The 24530-nt window shown below is 47.1% G+C and overlaps 1 long non-coding RNA gene and 1 other non-coding gene across 2 annotated transcripts; one reads left to right on the forward strand and one right to left on the reverse strand.

Moving 5' to 3' along the window:
• Positions 1–1038: 1038 nt before the first annotated feature.
• LOC129150766 (uncharacterized) lies at positions 1039–5905 on the reverse strand. Its single transcript, XR_008557516.1, has 2 exons — positions 5437–5905; positions 1039–1485 (listed from the first exon to the last, which is right to left on the reverse strand). It is a non-coding gene; the product is annotated as an uncharacterized LOC129150766 (long non-coding RNA).
• Positions 5906–24143: 18238 nt separating this feature from the next.
• Positions 24144–24310, forward strand: LOC114228521 (U1 spliceosomal RNA). The gene has a single exon (XR_003614669.2). It is a non-coding gene; the product is annotated as a U1 spliceosomal RNA (small nuclear RNA).
• The last annotated feature ends 220 nt before the right edge of the window (positions 24311–24530 follow it).

A 24530-nucleotide genomic window follows, 5' to 3' on the forward strand; every position in this document is an offset into this window, starting at 1 on the left:
GCCACTGTGGAGAACAGTATGGAGTTTCCTCAAAAAACTGAAAATGGAACTCCCATTTGACCCAGTAATCCCACTCCTGGGAATATATCCAAAGAAACTTGAAACACCAATCAGAAAGGATATATGCACCACTATGTTCATAGCAGCACAATTTACAATAGCTAAGATTTGGAAACAGCCTAGGTGCCCGTCAGCAGATGACTGGGTCAGAAAACTATGGTACATCTACACAATGGAATACTATGCTGCCATAAAAAGAAGGAATTCTCATCATTTGCAGCAACCTGGATGGAATTGGAGAACATTATGCTAAGTGAAATAAGCCAGTCAATGAAAGAAAAATACCACATGATCTCCTTCATTTATCGATAATAAAGAACATTATAAACTGATAAACAAAAAGATAGATACAGAGACAGTAAAGCATCAAACAGACTTTCAAATTACAGGGGGAAAGTTAGGGAGAGGTGGGGGAGATAAGAAATCAAACGAAGGACTTGTATGCATGCATATAAGCATAAACAATGGACGCAAAACTCTGGGGGGTGAAGGCATGTATGGGTGTGGGGTGGGGGGAGCAATGGTAAGATATGTATGTAATGCCCAGTGTTCAGAATCCCAAAAACCCCCCAGGAAGGAGCCAAGACCCGCTGTAACTGCAAGAGAACCTTTATTCGTGCTAGCACCAGCTCTCATCCCAGCGCTCACCGGGGACCAAGAGAGCTTCTCTTGCCAACACCAAGGCTTTAAGGGGGTCTCAAGCAGTGGGCAGGGAGAGTGTTTATGATTGGTCAGGGGTAGGGTGAGGGGTCCAGTTACACAAAGGCACACTGGGCAGCTTGCTTAAGGTGGACTGAGTCCACCTCTCTACATTCCTATTGGCAGGTTCATGCAATTGTTACATTCTCGCGGTTTTCTAAGAAAAAGGAGTTATATACATAGTTACACAGGGTGGAGGGTACAGTACATTTTGTGCTGTCCTGCTCTGCCCTTTCATTCCCCCCTTGTCTTGGGACACCCGGCTCAATCATGAGACGGTTTGCATTTTTACTTTGTCTTTTACTTCTGGTTAAGGCCTTTAGTACTACAGTCCCCAACAGTACTGTCCACAGTGAATTCCAGTTCTTCTCCTGCAGGTGTTGAGTTTCCTCCTGGCCTGCGTGGAGCCCAGGCTAGGGATCTCATGGGTGAGGCCGCTGGTTGCCAGGATCTAGGCCGTTTCCTGGTGCAGGAGCTGGGAGTGGTGTAGCCAGGTCTGGACGCCGTCTACTTCAGCCGTGGGCGTGCTCAGGATAACAGTGTAGCATCCCTTCCAGGTTGGGGTGAGTCCTTGGGCAGTGAACTTCTTTACCTATACCGAGTCCTTGGGCTGGAAGGGTTGTACAGGAACAAGCTTATGGGTGGCTTTCTGGGTATACTGCACAGCCTGTAAGGACTTGAGTAAGGGAATGGTTATGAATTCCAGCTTTCAGTTTCTTCCTGTCCCTGGAAAGGAAGCGGCAGGGGGAGGTCTATCATATATGATCTCTAAAAGGGGGAAACCCCTACCGGTATGGGGTACACCTGGCCCATAAGAGGGTGAAGGGTAGGAGGTTGGTCCAGTTTTCACCGGTTTCTAGGGTAAATTCAGTTAAATTCTTTTTTTGAGTCTCGCGCATGGCTGTCCTAAGGCTTGAGCTATATTTTGAGATATCTTGGCTACAAAAGGCGGGGCTGTTATCTGATCCTATGACTACTGGCAGCCTGAATCTAGGTATAATCTCCTGGAGTAATCTCTTGACAATTATAGAGGCAGTTTCTGTCCTAGTGGGGTATGCTTCAACCCAACCCGAGAAGGTGTCTATGAGAGCTAGCAGATACTTATACCCTGACACTAGTGGCTTAATCTCTGTGAAATCCACCTCCCATGCTCTCCTGGGGAATTTCCGTGGGGCCCGAATTCTCAGGGGGACCCTCTTACCTTGCTTAGCATTTACCTGTGCACAGACATTACTTCTAGTGACTATGCTTTTAATTATTTTATCTAAGAGTACCTGCCTTGTAGAACTTCAGAAGTCTTGGTGACGCCAAGTGGGTAGCCTGGTATAACTGGGTAACTAACGTCCAACCTATAGCTTCTGGGACCAACAGTCTGTCATCTGGTAGGGTACACCAACCATCCGGTTCTTTAATGGCTTGCTTCTGTTCTGCCAATTCCTCCTCTTGTTTGGTGTAGGAGGGGGTCTGCATAGGTCCAGGTACAGCAGGGTTACTAAAACTTGTAAAGGCCCCACTGGTTTTTGGGCGGCTTCCTTGGCAGTTTGGTCTGCGGCTCTATTTCCTCTGGCTTCAATTGTCTTCCCTTTCTGATGTCCTTTGTAGTGCACTATTGTAACTGCCCTTGAGAGCCAGATGACCTTTAATGTGGCTAAAATGTTTTCCTTATTTTTAATTTCCTTTTTTTACTGCAGTTGGTAACCCTCTTTTCTGGTGGAAAAGGCACTGTGTTCCTATTGGAGGGCCTGGATTAAGGCCAAAAGCTCGACCTTTTGTGCTATGGTTCCCCTATTTAGGGACTGCGCCCAAATGGTGCGGTTCAGGGTGACTACTGCTGCCCCTGCACATCGGATGCCATCCTGAACATAACTGCTCCCAACCGTGAACAGTACCTTGTCTGGTGATGATAGTGGGGCATCTTTCAGGTCTGGACGAGCCGTTTGTACTGCGTCTGTTACCTCTGTGCAGTCATGAATGGGTTCCTCTGGCTCATCATCTGGAAGCTCTGGAAGCAGGCTGGCAGGGTTGATGGCCAGTGTCTTATGGAACCAGATGCAGGGCTGGCCCAGGAGAAGAGCTTGGCACTGGGTGATCCTGGTGTTTGACATCTATCTCTCCAGGGTACCTCGAAGGAGGGCCTCCACACCATGGGGTATTATTAGGGCTAGTTCCTGGCCCAGAGTTTGCTTATCTGCCTTCTTTACCAGCGATGCTGTGGTGGCTACTGCCCAGAGGCACGCTGGCCACCCTGCTGCCACGGGGTCTAGTCTCTTAGACAGACAGGCTACAGGTCTCTTCCAGGGACCTAGAGTCTGAGTGAGAACCCCTTTGGCAATGCCTCTTACCTCACTCACGTGGAGGTGGAAGGGCTTCGTGATGTCTGGCAAGGCTAGGGCAGGTGCTGAGATGAGAGCTTTCTTTAGCTCCTCAAAGGCCCATTGTTCTACTTCGGTCTAGTTCAGTGGCTGCGTTCCCCCAGTACTTGAGTCTAGAGGTTTAGCAATCCCTATGAGCCCCGGTATCCATAGGTTGTAGTATCCAACTGCCCCTAATAATTCCCGCTTCATCCCCCGCAAAGGATATGATGGCAGTCCAAATAGTTTCTGTAGGAGGTCACATCTACATAGGGGGTACGGGCATTCTGGCATGACCAGAAATGAATGAGTTACCGTGTTCTTTCCGAGGTCCATAGTCCTTTTTGATGTCTAAGGAAAACAGGCAATTTGTCCGGTGGCTTCCTGGACTGCTGTCTTCTTAGAGGTTACGGGTCCCATAGGCCCTGTCAAGACTGAATAGGCTGTTTCAGTGTCCACCAGGAAACTAACAGGTTTGCCCCCCACTTGTAAGGTTACCCTGGAGGCTTAATAGAAAGGAACCCCGGTCCTGTCAGTCCTTTTCTTCTAAGTTAAAGACCCTTGGAGTCTGAGTCTCCCCTTTCTGCTTCTCTAGCTAACCTGCCAGGACATTTTCTCTTCCTGTGCCTCTGCTTCTTACAATAGGCATACTAATTCCTTCCTATTTGCTGCTGGCTTTTTCTTCTTTCTAATATTTCTCTGTTCTTCTTCTTACTAATTATAAACTTTTATAAATTTTATAATTTTAAATTAGTCTCTAAACCTTTTTTTTATGTCTTTCAAAAATGTATAATCATGCCTTAAATCTTTTATTACTTTAAAATATTTAGAAAAGGCAGAGGGAGAAGGGAGCAGGCTCAGCCGCTTGAATTTCAAACTGTTATATTTTTCCTATAGATAAGAATCTCAGATTCTGATAAGCCTGGAATGGGGAATTTCTAGCTGCCGCCTTTAAGCCCCCTAACAGAACACGGTGAAAAGTGTCCAAGGAGTTGCCGAGGGTTCTTGGGTCTCATTGGGGCGGAGGGGGTCACAAGGGAATTTCCCTCCTTGTTGCTGCCTCTAGCCACTTAAAACAATCCCTGGAGGGGAGGGACACCGGTTGGGCGGAGGCAGGGAGCGCGGCGCGGGTCCCACCGAGGCGTTTTCATCTGGCAGCCCACTCTCTGTTCCCACTGGGAAAAGTGCTTGCCTCCTGCTAACGAAGGTGGTGTGGGGGAACCGGTGACCCCTACACTGTAATCAGACTCCCTGACCTTTCTGAAAAGCCACTCTGCTTGAGTGTGTTTCTATTAAAAATTACTGATTTCAAAATTATAACTTAAGAGTTGCCACACACACACAAGGACCAAGTGGCCTATAAAATATTTTCCTTTTCTTTTAAAGGTTTTACAATGTACAATAATCATATCAAACTTAATGGCCAATTGAGACAAATACTTCTGAGACCGTTCCTCCACCACTGATTAAGACTGGGTGGTGGCGGGTGTCAGAAATAAGATTCATTTAGGTTTTGAGCTTGCTGGGCAGACTTGGTGACTTTGCCAGCTCCAGCTTCCTTCTTATAGTTAATTTTAGAATGTGGTCCCTGCTTTAAGTCTCTTTGGATTACAATTGTTATAACTTTATATCTTCAAATTAATAAATATAGACAGAAATGTTGTTAGGCAGGCCGATTCCCCCTCTGACAGAGAGAAAACACCCCTGGGAAAAAAGAATCCCAGTGGCCACTCGGGGGGATTGCTACGTGTCAGAGCACTCAGCCTTAAACAAATTAAATGTGTTGTTGTTGTTGTTTTTTCTATATATGAACAAATAATTATAACCAGGCAGACAACAAAATATCAAACAAACATCTGTCCTTATATCATTTCAGTAGATAAGTATTCTTATATTCTTGGGATCTAAGCAGATAACAGGAACACTGCCTCTAAGTCCCCTGATGGGGGCCTCCCTTTCTTATCGTCGCTTTTTCTGGCTTCTGCCATAGGCCAGTGGGTGGGACCAGTGTGTTGAAGGAAAAATCATCCTGCAGTCCGGCTCAGGGAGGGACAGGTTACACATGGAGCGTTGTTTCAGGAGAGGCAAAACCTTGATAAAAGTTCCGTAATTCAATCACACAGTCAAAGGTTAAACTAGAAGGGAAGAACCACTCAATGTCCTCTAAGAGGATTTTAACAAACTGATAACAAACTGACAAAACCTTGACAAATCAAAATTCAATAAATAATATATACATATAGGGCCCAATTATGACAGAAAATATAAGACAAAAAGACAAAACAAACAGTCCTGATACCAACATGACAAAACACAAAACAAACACCTGTTGAGAGGGAGAGCCTCCAGCCCCTTCCGGGGGGTCCCTCTCTCCTCTCGCAGGAGAAGATTTCTTGTGAGCTTAAAGCCTGGATGGCCTCCTGAAAGAAAAGATTTTTAATCCAGTTACAGATGCTATTAGAATCAGGATGAGAGAGGAAGGGAAAGTCCAGGTTATGTCCTCTCTGAGGATCCTAATAACTGAAAACAGTAAGTTAAACAAACAGTTAACGGGGTCTATAAAGAGTTAATAGTAACTTCAGCCTTAGTTCCACGTTGGACTATGATGTCACAGGCCTGTAAATCTTTCCGCCCTGTGAAGTTGTTAGCTGGGAGTCTCCGAGCACCAAAAGAGATAAGGAAGCTGTAAATAAAAGTTCCTTTGTTCTTTGAAATGTTATAAATGGATACTTTTAAATCAACCTTAGAACTTTAAAATTCAATTTAATACAGTAAATTCACAAATCAGAGCAAACTGAAACCTTCATTTATACAAACAGAGGAATTTTTATCATCTAAGTGTGCTGATTCCCTCTCTGACGGAGAACAAAGGGCTCTGAAAAAGGTGTCTCAGCAGCTGCTAAAGACCTTTGTATTCCGCCACAGCAGGTCCGCCCTATCTTTAAATAAATTAAACAGCAGAAAGAGATAACAAATATTTTCACATTTATATTTATATACCAAACAGTCCGAGTTTTTGACTCCTACTAGATATTTACCAGAGTTTAAACAGACACCTGATTAATTTGCCTGAGGAAGCTCTATGGCCTTCGGGGGGGGGGGGGGGGGGGAGATTAAGCTCCCCTTTCCACTCACTTGGAGTGGACTGAGTCTGTCCCATAATGTCCGTCAAGAGAGTCCACAAAACAAAACAAAAACAAATCAACACACACAAACAGAGGATCCTTAAGAAAATCCTTCCAACGCGAGTCCGTTGGAGCAGAACCAGAAGCGTGGACGACGGCCTCACGCCGACCGGCGGGAGCGACCCACCTCGTCCCAGAAACTGAGGGGCATACACATCCCTCCTGAAAGAGGATCGAGACGTCTCCCGATGCCTCTTGCCCGTGATCCTTCAGCAGCGCGTCCGCCTAGATCGCTTCGGGCACTGCCAGAAATTCAGATTTGAGCTCACACAAAGGACAAAAGACAAACAGACACCTACCGTGGCCAGTCAGGTTCTCCGGGTTTGGGGGTCCCTCGGAGGGCTTGGGGATCCCGGACGCGCCCCCAAATGTAATGCCCAGTGTTCAGAATCACCAAAAACCCCCCAGGAAGGAGCCAAGACCCGCTGTAACTGCAAGAGAACCTTTATTCGTGCTAGCACCAGCTCTCATCCCCAGCGCTCACCGGGGACCAAGAGAGCTTCTCTTGCCAACACCAAGGCTTTAAGGGGGTCTCAAGCAGTGGGCAGGGAGAGTGTTTATGATTGGTCAGGGGTAGGGTGAGGGGTCCAGTTACACAAAGGCACACTGGGCAGCTTGCTTAAGGTGGACTGAGTCCACCTCTCTACATTCCTATTGGCAGGTTCATGCAATTGTTACATTCTCGCGGTTTTCTAAGAAAAAGGAGTTATATACATAGTTACACAGGGTGGAGGGTACAGTACATTTTGTGCTGTCCTGCTCTGCCCTTTCAATGTACACATATAATACCTCAATAAAAAAAATGTCAAAAAAATAAAATAAAATAAAGAAAGGGGGTTTGCCTTTGTTATTTCAAGATGGCGGCCCCCAAGCCATGTGAGTGGTAAGACATGTGGCCATCATGGAGGCTGCTCAATCTGTTCTTTTAAAAGAAAGTAAAAGATCACATTTCAGACAATCACTAGCTGTTTTTGGTCTTTATTAGAATTGTTTATAAAATTATTGGCTTTTCATTAACCTTGATTATAATTTAATAAGCTAATTTATTTAAGTAATTAAAGTAGGTATCTTCATTTTAAAAATAAAGCAAAATTACATCTGAATTCACAAGCCGCAAATGTTGTCCCGCCTCTAGCTTAATGCAGGAGGCTACATAAAGTCAGGCAGTAAATGGTGGCTTCTAATCTGTTCTTAAATATTATTTGGATTCAATTACTTATAAAAACTTTGGCTTCTCATGTAACTTAATTTATATGAGACCTTGATTATATTTCAAAAAGCTAATTTATAAAGTAACTTAAGTAGGTATCTTTAATTTAAAAAAAAAGGCAAAGAAACTTATTCAGTAAACTTACAGGTTTGATACTTTATTGGTCTGATCTAAAAGCATAAACAGTGTTCCACCTCCAGCCGATTCAAAAATGCAGGCTGCTTGAGGCTTTTGTCTTTCTTGAAATTCTACTGCTGTTGAAAATTTTGGCTATATTTAAGAAATATATTGTTTTTGCCCTTCTTACAGGCGAAAACTTTCATAACATTTAATATATATGTATATAAGTAAATTATGTTAATTAATTTTTATTTGATAAAGCTTTCCATGTGATTCCAGGTATCAATCAGTTTAATTAAAAAATATATATTTGTTTTAAGAGAGAACAGACTTTTGAAACATTTTGGGGACCGTGAAATATCCAAAAGCTACTCTCAAAACCTTGAAATACACTTGGAAAGATCAAATATATATATTTATATATTTATATATATGATTTGAAGATTATATACTTAAATTATCTCAAAGAATATCAATTACATTTAAACTGGATCATAGAATTAATCCTCCTTTTTAAATCAGACCAAGAAGTAACATATTTTGAATTCCTAATTATTTAAGAGAAAACACATTTTCTCAAAAACACGTTTTTATATTTTAGGTATTATTACCACATTTATATAATTTCTCCCAATTCAATTTGAACCTTAAACTTTCAGAGCTTGCAAGTCAAATATTAGCAGTTCTTAGATTAACAACACTTTTATATTCTTAAGAATAAATTTTAAAATCTAATAATTAACTTTAAACCATGTTTTTGTGTTTTTTTCTGCCTGGGGAAACTGAGAAGCAAACTTGTAGGTTAAAAGAGCCACTTTTGCAGGAAAAAACCTTTTTTTTTTCTTTTCAATTTTTTTATTAAGGTATTATATGTGTACATATCTTACCATTGCCACCCCTCACCCCACTCCCATATATGCCCTCACCCCCAGAGTTTTGCATCCGTTGGTTATGCTTATATGCATGCATACAAGTCCTTTGATTGATCTCTTATCCCCTGTGCAGGAAAAAACCTTTGACCTAGCCACTTGACCTTTTCTAGGAAGGTCGGCTAGCAAAAGGTGTAGCCATTTAAATGCAAATTTAAAAAGGGTGTAGCTTTAAAACCTCTTTATGGCAAGAAAAGAGACCTTGAACTTTCAGAGCTTTAAATTTTAGGTAGCAAAATTAAATACTTAGCATTTCTCAAATCAATAATACTTTTACATTTTTAAGGATACATTTCAAATAAAATATAAGGCATATTTAATTAATAGATTAACTTTTATCCTCTAAACTTCATGCAATGCATACTCAGATCAACATTTCAGTATTATAACAATTCAATACATTTAGATCATTAAAATTTATCATTTGATTTAGTAAACTTCCAAGTTCTTTTTAAATTTCCAGCCAATAGGCCTGGCCCAGCCTCTAAATTTCAAAATGGTCACAATTTTCCTGCTGGGGAAGTCAAGAAGCAAACTCTCAGCCATTCATATGTAAACTTGACTATTTCCTTCCTGCTATTTACTTGCCTCTGGCGGGAAATTTCAAGAGTTACTTTAGATGTCTTGGGAAACTGGCCTGTATTTCTTTCTCCGGTTCATCTTTGCCATTTTTAAGGCCAAAACAGTCTCGGGTTTTTATTCTGTACACAGCAAAGTGTCAAGTTCAGCTCAAAACTATGCGCACTCGTTTTTAAACCGGCCTTTTCCCTTTACATGTGCACAGAAATCCCGGATGCATTTATGAATTTGTAAAAGCTTTAAGTCATTAGCTGGAAAATAAATAAAGATGGCGAAGATGAGGCCTCTCAAAGTGGCCTTTCCCCCACCTCCTTGTTTCTTCAGGGGAAGTTTCAGTAATGGTCTGGCATCTACTGTTTTTATTTTATTTACTTTTTCAATTTTTATATATTTTTATTTTTTAAGGAAAGAAAAAGAGTTTTAAGATAAAAGAATTATGGGCAGTTGCTGAGAAGTTCCTTTTATCCTTTTCTACCTGGTTACAAGTAGTTTACACGTGGAGGCAGAGGAGGTGCAGATGGTATTCTTAGAGACTTGCACCCTTCCACTGCACCCCACATAGACATTCTTAAGCTCTCCTGTGCTGAATCAAGGCCATCACCAATTAAAATAGGAATTTTTTCTGGACTTTTGCTGAGTATTGTGTGACACAACTGCTTCCTAACCTTTTCCCAGGTTTCATCAACAAAATTTAAGAAAGAAATCAAGAATCTGACTATGCTTAACAGCATCTTTGAGCTATGAGCATAGTTTAAAGCATTTAGAAGGATGCTTTACACCCGGCTATTTCAATTCAGTTCAATATAATACACTCCCCAATACCTTGCATTTCTTAAATCTGTGGCACGCGCAATTCTTGGAAGTGATCCCTTGCCTCTGTTAATGAAAAAAAAAACCATTGAAACCTGTAAAGAATTTTAGTGAGTTTATTTGAGCCAAACTGTCGACATATGCCGGGAAGCAGAACCTCAATGAATTGAGATAATGCTCCGAAGAAATGGTGGGTTACATCTGTATTTATACATTGCCATCAAAGGAGGGACATAGGTCGGCTACATGAAATTCATTGGTGATGGATTAAGGAGGTGGGATAAAGTCAAACGGTGGGAAACCCCTGGGATTGGATAAAGAGTAAAATGATGGACACATACTTAGGTGGGTACAGGAACAATTAACATGATAATGAAGGAATTTGAAGTATCTGTCCTGGCGCCCACCACATTTGGTTGTGCCCCAGGGGCTCCAGCAAAAGAAGGAAGTTACAAGTTACCCAGACATCTCACAGATATGTTATCTTAGAGGCAAAAAGGCAAATGGGCTCAGGAAAGAAGATCTAAGTTGATCTTTGTCAGGGAAGATATCAGCTTAGGAATGACTGCCCACTATAACCTGTTTGTAGTTAAATATTTAATTTTCAGACCATCTTTTGTGGTTATTTTAAGTCTGTGAGTTTGCAAGACTGCCACACAGGCCTCCCCTGAGCTTGTCAGGTTAGCAGGTGGCTTCTTTCGTTCACACCTCTTACCTCTTGTTGCCTCTTTCATGGCCCACGTTGGTCGCCAAATGCAGGGGCCTGAAGCGGCGGGGGCCAAACATGGCGGGGATCTCCCTTTTCCGCATCCCGCGCAGAAAGAGAGATGAACGAACCGGTTCTAAGTGGAGGCGGCCAGGGATTGAGAAATATTAGAAATAAAGAGAGGAGAGATAGATTTGAAAGCTGGGGCTGGGTGGATCTTTCTGTGCCTGACTGAGGCCACAGAACAGATCCAGACTGCAAAGCTGAGGCTTTATTTATAATCAGGGACAAACAAGGCAATTGACAATGTTCTTGTAAGTTTCACTTGTTTTGGCAGAACTTGCTGCCCCTCCCACAGCCCATTAGCTACCCAGGAAAGATCTAGGGATCAGTTACAGGATTAGGCTTAATTATGCTGGGAGGGGTCTGCCCTCCAAACGAACTTGTTTGTGACCCTGCCACAGGTCAGTCAGAGGCTTAACCCTATAACTGCTCCCTACACCTCTTACCCCACTCACGTGGAGGTGGAAGGGCTTCGTGACGTCTGGTAAGGCTAGGGCAGGTGCTGAGATGAGAGCCTTCTTTAGCTCCTCAAAGGCCCATTGTTCTACTTCGGTCTAGTTCAGCGGCTGCATTCCCCCAGTACTTGAGTCTAGAGGTTTAGCAATATCCGTGAGCCCCGGTATCCACAGGTTGTAGTATCCAACTGCCCCTAGGAATTCCCACTCCGTCCCCCTCAAAGGATATGATGGCAGTCCAAATAGTTTCTGTAGGAGGTCACATCTACACAGGGGGTACGGGCATTCTGGCATGACCAGAAATGAATGCGTTACCGTGTCTAAGGAAAACAGGCAATTTGTCCGGTGGCTTCCTGGACTGCTGTCTTCTTAGAGGTTATGGGTCCCATCGGCTCTGTCAAGACTGAATAGGCTGCTCCAGTGTCCACCAGGAAACTAACAGGTTTGCCCCCCACTTGTAAGGTTACCCTGGAGGCTTAATGGAAAGGAACCCCGGTCCTGTCAGTCCTTTTCCTCTAAGTTAAAGACCCTTGGAGTCTGAGTCTCCCCTTATCTGCTTCTCTAGCTAACCTGCCAGGACATTTTCTCTTCCAGTGCCTCTGCTTCTTACAATAGGCATATTAATTCCTTCCTATTTGCTGCTGGCTTTTTCTTCCTTCTAACATTTCTCTGATCTCCTTCTTACTACATATATAAACCTTCACAAATTTCACAATTTCAAATTAGCCTTCAAACCTTCTTTCTATGTCCTTCAAAAATGCATAACCATGCCTCAAACCTTCTATTATTTTAAAACTAGAGGCCCGGCACACGAAATTCGTGCACTGGGGGAGGGTGTCCCTCAGCCCAACCTGCACCATCTCCAATCTGGGACCCCTCAGGGGATGTCTGACTGCCTCTTTAGGCCCAACAGGGATCGGGCCTAAAGAGGCAGTCAGACATCCCTTTCACAATCTGGGACTGCTGGCTCCCAACTGCTGGCCTGCCTGCCTGATTGCCCCTAACCACTCCCCTGCCAGCCTGATCGACGCCTAACTGCTCCCCTGCCAGCCAGATCATCTCCAACTGTTCTCCCCTGACAGTCCGGTTACCCCCAAATGCCCTCCCCTGTATATTCCCTCCTTATTAGATAGGGTTTTTTCTTTAACATATTGGACAGCTCTAACTGGTTTGGCTCAGTAGATGGAGTGTCAGCCTGCAGACTCAAGGGTCCTGGGTTCGATTCCGGTCAAGGGCATGTACCTTGGTTGGAGGCACATACTGCAGGAGGCAGCTGATTGATGTTTCTCTCTCATAGATGTTTCTAGCCTCTATCCTTTTCCCTTCCTCTGTAAAAAATCAATAAAATATATTTAAAAAAAACATATTGGACAGTGTACCTACTGTGGTCTTGACAAAATAGTAAAAATGTAAACCCAAACTAAAAGTGTCATAAAATAAACTCCTTAAACAGGAATTTCATGAGACTTGGAAAGGTGATATCCTGTGGTTGTTTCTTCCTTTTTTTCTTCTCTTTCTTTTTCTTGATGTTTCATCTTTTGTCCTTCCTTACTTTTCTCCTTGTATTCCTTTTCTGTCCTCTCTTTCTCTAAACTTTTCCTTTGGTAGAATCATCAGTACTTGAATCGCTTCCTGGGGACACGGGCACCTCCAATCCAATCCTGGGCTGCCTCTGGGAGGGGATGGCAGCATGGGGTCATGGGCGCCTCCCAGCCTGACACCCTGTGCTGCCTCTGGGAGGGGATGGCGGTGTGGGGGCATGGACGCCTGCCCCGGCCAGCGGGGTCTTCTAACGGGGGTACCGAGGCGGCGCACCTAAGAGAATGAGAGACAGACAAGGGACGCAAAGAATGGAGGCAAGACAAAGGGGTTTCTGATCAAGCCTCGAAATTTTATTTTTTACATCGTTCCTTATATGTGGTTTCTAGAGGGGTGGATGCCTAGGAGGGGTGGGGGCTGACCTAGATAATCGGCTAAAGTCGTAAAGGGTAGATAAAGGGTGTGGCAGTTGAAGGGCAGCTACAGAAGGAATGCTTTGTCCTCAGGCAAGAGGAAGTGGGCCTAGTTTCAGTAACTTACTGAAGGTCAGAGTTAATCCTTTGACCAACTCTTGGCTCCTGACAGATGCCTCCCATCCAGACACCCAGGGCTGCCTCTGGGAGGGGATGGCAGTGTGGGGTCGTGGGCGCCTCCCAGCCAGACACCCCAGGCTGCCTCTAGGAGGGGATGGCAGCATGGGGGCACAGATGCCTCCCAGCTGGACACCCCGACTGCCTCTGGGAGGGCATGGCGGCTTGGGGGCACAGAGGCCTCCCATCCAGACACCCCGTGCTGAAGCTCTAATTACTGAGCTAAACCAGATAGGGCCAGTGTTTTTTCATTTTAATCTGAAGCACTTGTTATGCCCAGAGTTCAGGGTCCCCAATAATCAACCACCAGGGAGCCTTTTCTCCGATGCAAAAGCAAAGAGTCTTTATTCAAACCCGGGTTTGGCTCCCGGCCTCTTTCTGGCGCAGCAGTGAGACCAAAGAGAGTGAGCCCCTGGAGAACGATAGGTTATAAAGGGTTGGTCATTTGGGTGGGCTTAGGGAAGTGACGTGGGTTACAGAGATTGCCTAATTTGGACTGAGTCTACTTCTCTACATTCCCATTGGCAGGTCTATGCAGCTGTTACATTCTCGCGGTTTTCTAAGAAAAAGCAGTCATATACATAGTTACACAGGGTGGAGGGTACAGTACATTCTGTGCTGTCCTGCTCTGCCCTTTCAGCACTCTCTTAGCATCTCTGCTAGTGACACACTCTCTTACATTCTGTTTATCTAGAAATGTCTTAACTTTTTCATTTCTGAAGGATCATTTCATCAGATACAGAAATCTTAGATAAATTTCTCTATCTCTCTTTATCTCTGTTTTAAATGTCATCCCACTGTCTTCTAGTCACCATGGTTTCTGATAAGATGCTGGTTGTTAATCTTACTGACTGTTCCTTGTATCTGGCAAGTTGCTTCTCTCTTGCTCCTTTTCTCTTTGTCTTTAACCTTTGACAGTTTTATAATGTGTCTCAGTGTAGTTCTTTTTTAGTTTCTCCCTCTTGAATTTCCTTAAATTTCTTGGATATGTAGGTTTAGGTGTTACTTCAAATTTGAAGAGTTTTTAGGCATTATTTTCTCAATTTCTCTCTCTCCCTGCCTCCCTCACTTCATTCCTCCCCCCCTTCTCCCTCCCATTCTGTCTCCCCCATCCTCTTCCTTTCCATCTCCCTTCCTCCTCTTCTCTTCTTCTCTGATACTCCCAAATGTGTATCTTGATTTGGTCTGTTTGATGATGTCTCATGGGTTCCTTGGGCACTGTTCATTTTTCTCTATTCCCTTTTCTTTCTGATCCTCAGATTGGGAAATACCAATTTCTCTATGTTCAGGTTCACTAGTATTTCCTTCTGCCTGCTCAAATCTTCTGTAGAAACTCTCTAGTGAATCTTTTATTCTAACTATACTTTTCAATTCAATAATTTCTATTTCGCTTCTTTTTAATAATTAGACCAAATCCATTACAGTCCACTCACTTGCATCTTAGGAGAGTTTCCTGGATGCTTGAGGAGAGGACCTCCAGAGAGGGAGTGCAAACATGCACGCTGCCCCTGGTCTGCCCGTGGAAGCCGTGCTGCCTGCAGTGCTATCTGTCATGTGCATCCTGGGGAACACACTGGGGCCAGCAGGGACTAACTAGTGATTTCTCTCTTTAGTTGTGGGTTTCAAAGAATCAGTTCTAAGATGTATTTAGGGCTTAGGGTCTTTAATTCATTAACTTTTATTCCTATCTATTAATTCCTTTGTCCTGTTTTTCTTAAGTTTACTTTATTTGCTCTTTTTCACTTGAATTAAAATCCTGCTTTCTCTTTTCTGTCTAATATTGAAAGCATTTTCATTTTCACACGGATGGAGGTTCTTCTTTTCACTTTTGTTCACCTTTATTTTCACAGTCTGGCAGGGCCGGGGGACAAGGAAGGAGAGCGGGTGGGCTGGCAGAGAAGGCGGGGCAGGGGAGAAGGGAGGAGCGGAGGCGGGGCCGGGGGCAAAGGAAGGAGAGCGGGCGGGCTGGCAGAGAAGGGAGAAAAGCAGGGGGGCTGGCAGAGAAGGCAGGGCAGGGGACTAGGGAGGAGAGCAGGCGGGGCAGGGTAGAGTGCAGCAGGAAACCCTATTGCAGGATTTTTCCTGCCACGGGAACGCTAGTCACAAATAAATGAGAAAAGCACAATTAAGAGCATGTGTGAACGCCCACTAATTGGCAAGCATGAACAGTCTGGCAGGTGTCAGCAAGTAGCAGCCCACAGCTCAGCCGCTGCTTCGGGGGCACAAAGCAGTTTGGCCTTACTTAACAAAGATGAAAATATGCTCATCTTCTAACCTAGAGATTTCAAGTCCAGATCTATAGGCCAGACAAGTGTGGGCATATGGGCCCCAGTATATACGTACATATACTGCAGAAATATCCATGTCAGTCACAATTGGACATGATCCACATGGCCGCCTGAAGTAGAACAGGTAAACGAAGGAGGTGTGTTCCTAAAATAATGCCATCCAGCAAAATAAATAAACGGGCACATGCAGCAACACCAATAACTTTCACAAACATACAGTGGAAGCAATAAGATGCAAAAGGACACAAGCAGAACTGTACACAACCTCCACCCAAATCCCACCACCGCCTGCAGCCCCTACACCGCCCTTCCCACGGGCATCCCAGACTCCCTGGGCAGTCCGATTCCTGATCCTTCCCTCAAAGCCGGCCCCCCTCGCCGTGGTTAACCAATTGCATCTTTCCAGGGCTCAGGCCAAATATCTTTAAGTCGGCCCTGCCTCCTTCTTCCTCTCATGCTTAAAGCTAACACCTCCTGGTTTTACTTCAAATTCTATTCAGAATTTGGCCACCAACTTGCCTGGCCACCATCACCTCTCGCTGCATCACTGCCACGTGCCTGGGACCTCCGCCTCCCCAGCCCCAGAACATGGTGGGGCCTCTCGTGATGCTGCGCTGCTCCCCTCGCCCTGCTCCTGCCCCTGGGGTTCCCTCCTAGGCCTGGGCCATGCCACGCGGCCCTGTCAGGGCCTCTGCACCTCTGTTCCCACACCTGGGACGGGCTTCCCTGGCCTCCCCTGCTCGGCCCGCACCTCAGGTCTGTGTTCACATGTCAGCCTCGTGGTGAGGCCTGCTTGGACCACCCTGGGTGCAATATAAAACGGCTCCGCTACTACCCCTTGGCATGCCCAACCCTGGGCCCCACTTTAGCTCTCATAACACTCGCCGCTTTCTGACCTTGTCTGTAAGGTGCTGATTTGTTTATTGCCTGGAGTGCTGCCTGTATAAGGACAGGGATGTCTTCTGCTTTGCGCTTGCTGGGTCCCCAGTGCCCAAGCCGCACCTGTCGTGTGGTGTGCACTTCTTTAGCACAGGTTCTCCAGAAACCAGAGTTGGGGTCAAATACATGGGCCAGTTCCCCCAAGGAGCAAGAGCGAGGGGACAGGGATGTGTCCCAGGAAGGAGGGGAGGCAAAGCTGGCAAACCAGAGCCCGGTGGAGCACAGAGCAGCCTCAGGCGTGGGGAGGGTGTGGGGCAGAGGTTGTCTGACTGCTCTCTCACCAGTCAACCTGCCCTCACACCCCTGCCCTCCAAGCAGCCCCTGCGAATCCACTGGGTCAGGTCTGGGCACAGAGTGGGATCGAAGGCTCAGCCCAGAGGGTGTGAGGGGCAGGTCCCCACAGAGGCTCCATGCCTCATGCTGTGGCTTTACACCCACAGAGTCCAAGCGCCACCACAAGGACTGCTGCAGCCAGGAAGCAAGGCAGTGCAGGGCAGGCAGATCCACGTGGGCATAAAAACTGGGCCCGATGTGGTGCTAAATGTATTTGCTGGTTTGAATCCACGTTTCAAGCCCAATTTGAAATACAACTTTAGCATGTAATAAATTGGGTTTTTTTGTTTGTTTTTTAAAATAAGTCTTTATTGTTCAGATTATTACAGTTGTTCCTCTTTTTTCTTCCCATAGCTTCCCTCCACCCGGTTCCCACCCACCCCATGCCCTTACAGCCCCCCACTGTCCTCGTCCATAGGTGTTCGATTTTTGTCCAATCTCTCCCCGCACCCCCACACCTTCTTCCCCCCGAGAATTGTCAATCCACTCCCTTTCTATGCCCCTGATTCTATTATATTCACCAGTTTATTCTGTTCATCATATTTTTTCCACTCGATTTTTAGATTCACTTGTTGTTAGATATATATTTGTTGTCACTGTGTTGTTCATAATTTTTATCTTTACCATTTTCTTATTCTTCCTCTTCTTAAAGAATACCCTTCAGCATTTCATATAATACTGGTTTGGTGGTGATGAACTCCTTTAGCTTGTTCTTATCTGTGAAGCTCTTTATCTGACCTTCAATTCTGAATGATAGCTTTGCTGGGTAGAGTAATCTTGGTTGTAGGTTCTTGCTATTCATCACTTTGAATATTTCTTGCCATTCCCGTCTGGCCTGCATAGTTTGTGTTGAGAAATCAGCTGACAGTCGTATGGGCATTCCCTTGTAGGTAACTAACTGTTTTTCACTTGCTGCTTTTAATATTCTCTCTTTGTGTTTTGCTCTTGGCATTTTAATTATGATGTGTCTTGGTGTGGTCCTCTTTGGATTCCTCTTGTTTGGGGTTCTGTGCGCTTCCTGGACTTGTAAGTCTATTTCTTTCACCAGGTGGGGGAAATTTTCAGTCATTATTTCTTCAAATAGGTTTTCAGTATCTTGCTCTCTCTCTTCTTCTGACACCCCCATAATTCGGATGTTGGTACACTTGAAGTTGTCCCAGAGGCTCCTTACACTATCTTCATATTTTTGGATTCGTTTTTCTTTTTGCTTTTCCAGTTGGGTGTTTTTTGATTCTTCATATTTCAAATCTTTGACTTGATTCTTGCGATCCTCTAATCTGCTGTTGGATCTCTGTATATTATTTTTTTATTTTAGTCAGTGTATGCTTAATTTCTAATTGGTCCTTTTTCATATCCTTGAGGATCTCACTAAATTTCTCAGAGGTTTCTAGAAGATTCTTGAGTAACCTTATAACCATGGTTTTGAACTCTATATCCAGTCATTTGTTTTCCTCCATTTCTTTCATTTGTGATCTGTTTCTTTGTCTCTGCATTTTGGCTGCTTCTCTGAGTTGATAGAGTGGCTTTGTGTGTTAGGTGTCCTATAGGGCCCAGTGGCTGGACCACCCCAGTTACCTGAGGTGGACACTCTTGGTACACCCCTTTGTGGGCTGTGTGCACAGTCTTGTTGTAGTTAAGCCTTTATTGCTGTTGGTATCACTGGGAGGAATTGACCTCCAGACCCATTGGCTGTGATGACCAGTTGTGTCTATTATGGGAAAACTGTTATGTTGGAGACACCCTTATGGGGCAGGACTTGCTTCAGTGGGGCTTTGGTGCTCACTGAGTCTGCCCCCTGAGTGTGTCTCTTATGGATCTGAAGAGTTGTAATCTGGTGTGGTCTCACACTGACCACTGGGTACACTGGCTCTTGGATCTCCAAGGAGGTGGTAAGTCAACCCCTGCCTGAGGCCACCCAGCAGCAGCTACAGAGACATCTGCAGTTTCCTCCTTAATTTGGGGTTTGGAGGTGCCTGGATGAGGCACAGCTGTGAAGCAATGCAGGCTGCTGATGAGCCTTAGGCCACCTTTTGGAAGCTCTGGGGTTCTTTGACCCAGCTGCAGTTTGTAAGGTTAGGTTGCAAAAGGCCAGGCCACTCATATGCAAATGCCTCTGCACTCATCTTGGGTGGGGTTTTAAATTGCGTGGGGCGTGGTCTCAGGGAATCACTGGGTAGAGCAAACAGCAATGGCTTCCTGTCAGCCCTGCCCCAAAGAGGCCCCGGGGTCTCTGTGTCCCTGGGCACCGAGCAGGAACAATGTACGCTGCAACCACTTCTGAGAGAAAGCTGCCCTCGTGTTCTGGCCTGATGCCAGACAGTCCAGTTTCTTCCCGTATGAGTCTGGGTCCCCAGAACCTTTCCCAGTACTGGAGTTCAGAGCAGTCAGGAGCTTGTATCTCCCTCCCAATTGCAAAAGACCACAGCGTACCCAGTTGTCAGCCATTCTTGCGATCCTCTAATCTGCTGTTGGATCTCTGTATATTATTTTTTATTTTAGTCACTGTATGCTTAATTTCTAATTGGTCCTTTTTCATATCCTTGAGGATCTCACTAAATTTCTCAGAGGTTTCTAGAAGATTCTGCGCACGCGCCTCCATACCTTCGCTCTTCTGCACCTCTGCACCTCCTACCAGCCTAGATGTGCTTTTCTCTTTCCTTCTTGTTATAGAACTTCCTCTCAGCCAGCCTTCCCAGGGTTCTGGTTGATAACCGTTTTTTCTTTTAGTTTTTTACTTTTAATTTTTAAAAAATATATTTTATTGATTTTTTACAGAGAGGAAGGGAAAGGGGATGGAGAGTTAGAAACATTGATGAGAAACATTGATCAGTTGCCTCCTGCACATTCCCCTACTGGGGATGTGCCCGAAGCCAAGGTACATGCTCTTGACCGGAATCTAACCTGGGACCTTTCAGTCCGCAGGCTGACGCTCTACCCACTGACCAAACCGGTCAGGGCTAGTTGTAGTTTTGATGTGGTTGTGCGAGACAGCAAGTTCAGGTGTTTACCTATGCCGCCCGCCATCTTGGTTCCTCCCCTGCATGTAATAAATTGTTTAAGTTACTTATTTTAAATCATTATTTTGCGTTATTTATTTTGTTTAATTTTTACAGACATTTTATTCTGTTTTGTGCATGTATTTGTGACAGTTAAGATAACTCATTATATGCTTTAATGATTTAATAGAGCCAGGCTTGACTGCTTCCTGCTAGCACAGTCGTAGCATGGCTTCCCTGTTGTCTGTACATTCCTCCTTGGATGACGGGAAGGCTGACATTGCACTGAACACCCGCCGAGTGCTTCTCCTTGTTACCGGGCGGGCCGGCCGAGCAGGTCTGCCTCAGGCCGCCGGCAATGTGTGGGTCCTGGGAGTCCTGCAGGGAAGATGTCACAGCCGCAGCCTGGTGGTTCTGAGTGTGTTTACGAAGGCCGGGGACAGTGGAGCGAAGGAAGGGCTTAGGCTACAAGAAGCAGCAGGAGAGCCCAGGCCGGCTGCTCAGCTCCCTAGAAACGTCGTGGGAAAGCAGTGCACGGCGGCGGCTGCCCGCTCACAGGGAGTCAGAGCAAAGGGGCCTGGGAACAGCGGCTGCAGCTGCCCCAGCTGCCAGACTCATTGGGGACCCCTCGAGTTTAAGAAGAACAAGTTTATGACCGAGAAGGGGCTTGCGTGTGCTCTAGAAGGAGCCCACGTTGCTTTGGGGGTCTTATCTCTCTTCTGTGGGGTGAGTCCTCTCGGGCTTCAGCAGAGCCTTCCTCAGCTTCCCAGCGCGCTCCTGCGGTGCTGATGCCGCAGGAGTGGAGCGGAGTTCGGGGTTATTCTTCGGAGTGCTTTACTGTTTACTTTTATCTGGGGTCTGTCTGGCTCTGATGGGGTTTTGTTACTTGTTCCCCTGACTGCATCTGTCCTTGGGTTTGGCTGGCACAAATGGCATTACTGTGTCTCTGTCCTCTCTCTCCCTGACCAGGTGATTAAGCTCTGTGTTCTCTCGGTAGGGAGGAGGGTATAAACCAGTTGCCCTCAAGTGTCCTTGGAGAGGGGAGAGAAGGGCTTGTGATTCACTGGCGGGCTGCCAGCTGTCCACACTGGCCTTGTTTATTATCTTGTCTCAGTTTCCCCATCCCAGGAATTTCCCAGCTTCTTACTACCCTGCCTCACTTGGATCCTTGCACGTTGCCTGCTGATCTCTGTACACCCTTCCTTAAATCTCACGTGGCAGCTCTGTGACCTGGCTACCTGGGAAGAGGGTGCAGGGCTGGGACAGGGAAAGCCAGAATGGACTTTCTCTCTCACTGCCCCTCCTCGCCTTGGATCTAGCGGCTAACAGCTGGGCAGCTGTGGACTGGGACCACTCCTGCCCTGGGGCCACTCCAGGGGCCTCTACACCTGGTCTCAGGGCTTCCCACCACCACAGGGGCCAGGGGCAGGGGTGTCTAGTAGTGCGAATGTGGGTGTGCAGGAGCACAAGAAGTTACACTTAACTCTTAGTGGCAGCAGGTAAATAATGCCTCGAGCAAGGTAAAAGGTAGTGAGTAACTCAGAACACGATGAGTACCTTTGTTTGTAGCATAACTGAATTAATTATAAGGTCACACAGTTTAGTTGTGTTTAACTACCCACTTATAAAGCTCCCAGAGTGTAACCCCAGCTCTGAGTCAGGGCGCTCACTCCACACACTGCCCAGCTCCTCAGGAGCACAGCCTGTAGGCGAAGGGGAGCACGGCCCCGTAGGAGCTGTTTCCTCGGCCAGTTTGACAGCGGCAATGAGATGAAGGGCTGGTGGCTGGATGTGCTCGGAGGCCTGTGGTGCAGCGGGGCCTGTGGGGGATGGGGCCTCTGGGGCAGGGCCTGCAGCGGTGGGGCCTGCGGCCATGTGCTATCTGGGGAAGGAAGGTGACACCATGGCTTTTTTATTGTGCTGGACGCTGCGCTCAACACTTCTGCCTCGTGAGTGGTGGGTTCTCAGGACGCAGTTTGCCGTCATTAGTTCCTTAGTGGCGCAGACGAGCACTGTCGGTGTCAGAGAGATTCTGGCCTGCGGGCCGGACTGCGAGCCTGGCGGGACCAGCCCTAGCGGCAGAGGCCGGGCAGGCAGCGCCCGAAGCCGGTGGTGTGCGGGGGCCTTGCAGCTGTCAGGTCGGCGGGACCCCGAGAAGCGGCATGTGACGGAGCCCTGAGGAGGTGAGGACCGCAGGGGTGGTGACCCAGCAGAGCTCAGCAGAGGAGGAGGAGCACGGCGAGGAAGAGACAGCGGGCAGAGTGAGTGCGGGCCCAGCCGGAGGCACAGGGGTGCAGCCACCCAGCGCAGCTGCCAGCCACACACAGAGCAGCCCTGAGGTGGAGGGCCCGGTAGATGGCATGAGGAGCTGACCAGCGGTGGGAACCCGTGGGAAATGGGGGACAGGATCTGGGCCCAGTGTGCCCACTCCGAAGCTCCCTGCCACACGTGCAAACCAGAGCTTCTGAGACCCAAACTCAGGTTTCCAGGCGGGGGAGACATGGAGGCTGGCAAGGAAGAAGGGCCGGCCCCCGAGCAGAGCAGGAGGGCGCGGAGTGGATGCGGCCGCTGGCTTGCCTTCCCGAGTTACACGCACACACTGTGGTTGGAAGAGAGGCGCTCTCGGCCAGGCCCGCCATGCGGTACGTGACTGAGCTCCTGCCAAACATCTCATCAGGCAGCCAACACCGGGCCCCTGTGGCCAGCTGACCAGCCAGGACTGTCAGAGCCTGGGCCACATCTGCTCCTGGAAAAGCTCCTCCCTTCACACTCCGCACTTCTCCTCCTCACTCCCTGGCCCCCAGCACACGGAACACGTCCACTATACCTCCAGACACTATCAAGGCAAGGGCACCCTTTCTCCCTGGACTCCAGGTCAGGCCAGGGGCCCTGGGCACACCTGCCGGCACTCTCCAGCCGCTGGGGCCTCGCAGCTCTGCACGGAGCTCAGCTCTCAGCCTGAAGACATGACACTGGCCCCAAATCATCTGCTCCCCTGCATGCTCCCTTACTGTGCTGTCTTCCTTCCTTCCTTTATTTTAAAATACATTTAGCCTTGCTCCAAAAAGAAGTTGCTGTAAAGCCACGTGTATGAAACAAACAAATGCTAAGTTAAAAAGGAACTGCTGAGGGACAAAAAAGATGGCAACCGGCAGAAGGTAGGGAGAGAGGGAGTGTGAGTGAGGAACCCATAGAGGAGAGTGTAGACGTGTGGTGTGTGTGTGTGTGTATGAGCTAGGGTCAGTTAGATTCTGCAGGTCTTCCAAGGGGCTGCCTAACCGGGCAGTCCTAGACAGCGGAGCCCCGCGCACAAAGCGGACACTTCTCAGTGGCTGGTGCGGACGCGGAGACCACGCCCTCTTGAGAAACAGAGCTGCCTGAGACTAGGATCCGGGCTTCAGACAGAAACCAGGACCCTGCAGCCACTGGGGACAGAGAACTGCTATCACAGCTTCCGATCAACAGACAACAAGAATCCAGACTTCCTGGCAGATTTCCGGGAGTCAAAGAGCCTATCCCCCTCCCCGCAGGCTCACGAATATCGCCAAAGTAACTGATAGACCCGCCCCTCGCCCAAGCTGCAGGGCTTTGCTCAGGGCTTTGCTTAGAGAATTTGGCACGGGGGGCTAGAAGCAGCTCCCCTTCGGGGAAATCTGCAAGTGCGCACAGAGGGCTCCCCTTCGGGGAATTTGGGGGAATTTGGCTTGCAAGCCACAGCTCCCCTTCGGGAAATCTTAGAGCGCGCACAGAGGGGCTCCCCTTTGGGGAATTTGGCACACAGGATGGACTCCGCCCCCCTTCGGGGAATCTGGGAGAGTCCACGGAGGCAGCTCACCTTCAAGAATTTGAGAGTATGCGAAGCCCTAGCCGGTTTGGCTCAGTAGAGAGAGCACACACAGGACGCAGCTCCACTTCAGGGAATTTGGCACACCGGACACAGCTGCCTGGGATCCCTGACTCACAGCGCATTCACACTAAGAGCCAGTGACTCCAATTGTGATGCATGCACACACAGGGAGCCTGATTCTCAACGAGAAACTGCACGAGGCAACAGAGACTCTGACACTCGATTCTTGGTGCAGACACAGGGAAACTCTGACTCCCGGCACATGCTAAGGATCTCATTTTCTGCACATACCAACAGTGTGGTGAAGACAGGGCCCCTGATTCTAAGTGTGCACACGAGACCACACAGAACACTGGGGACACTGACCCTGGGCAAGTCTGGTTCCCACCAACCAAAGGCAGCCACACGTCCTAGTGTCAGAGCACTTCAGTGAAACTCGGGTGGATACTTACCTGGCAGGGGAGATACCATGATCACGAAGGTGGTTTTCCCAGGGCGAGGCTTATCCATTGCACTCCGGATGTGCTGACCCCTGTGATTTCCCCCCCCCCCCAAAAAAAAAGAAAAAAAAAAAAAAAACTCGGGTGGAGCGAAGTCCCACAGCACATGGCCCAGGTCCACGCAAATGGAAGCTTGAGCTTTCTGATGATAGCCAGAATGGGGAAACGAAATAACTCACAGAGGAAAGAAAATGTGGAGTCGCTAAGAAAGGAAATTAGTGAAACTGAAGCTTGCAACATGACCGAAAAAGAGTTCAGAGTAATGGTCGTGGAATTTATACATCAGTGGATGAGAAAATCAACAACTTATGCAAGAATCAGGAAGAAATGA

Source organism: Eptesicus fuscus, chromosome 11 (genome assembly GCF_027574615.1).
Source record: "Eptesicus fuscus isolate TK198812 chromosome 11, DD_ASM_mEF_20220401, whole genome shotgun sequence".
In the NCBI taxonomy this organism is placed as follows: domain Eukaryota; kingdom Metazoa; phylum Chordata; class Mammalia; order Chiroptera; family Vespertilionidae; genus Eptesicus; species Eptesicus fuscus.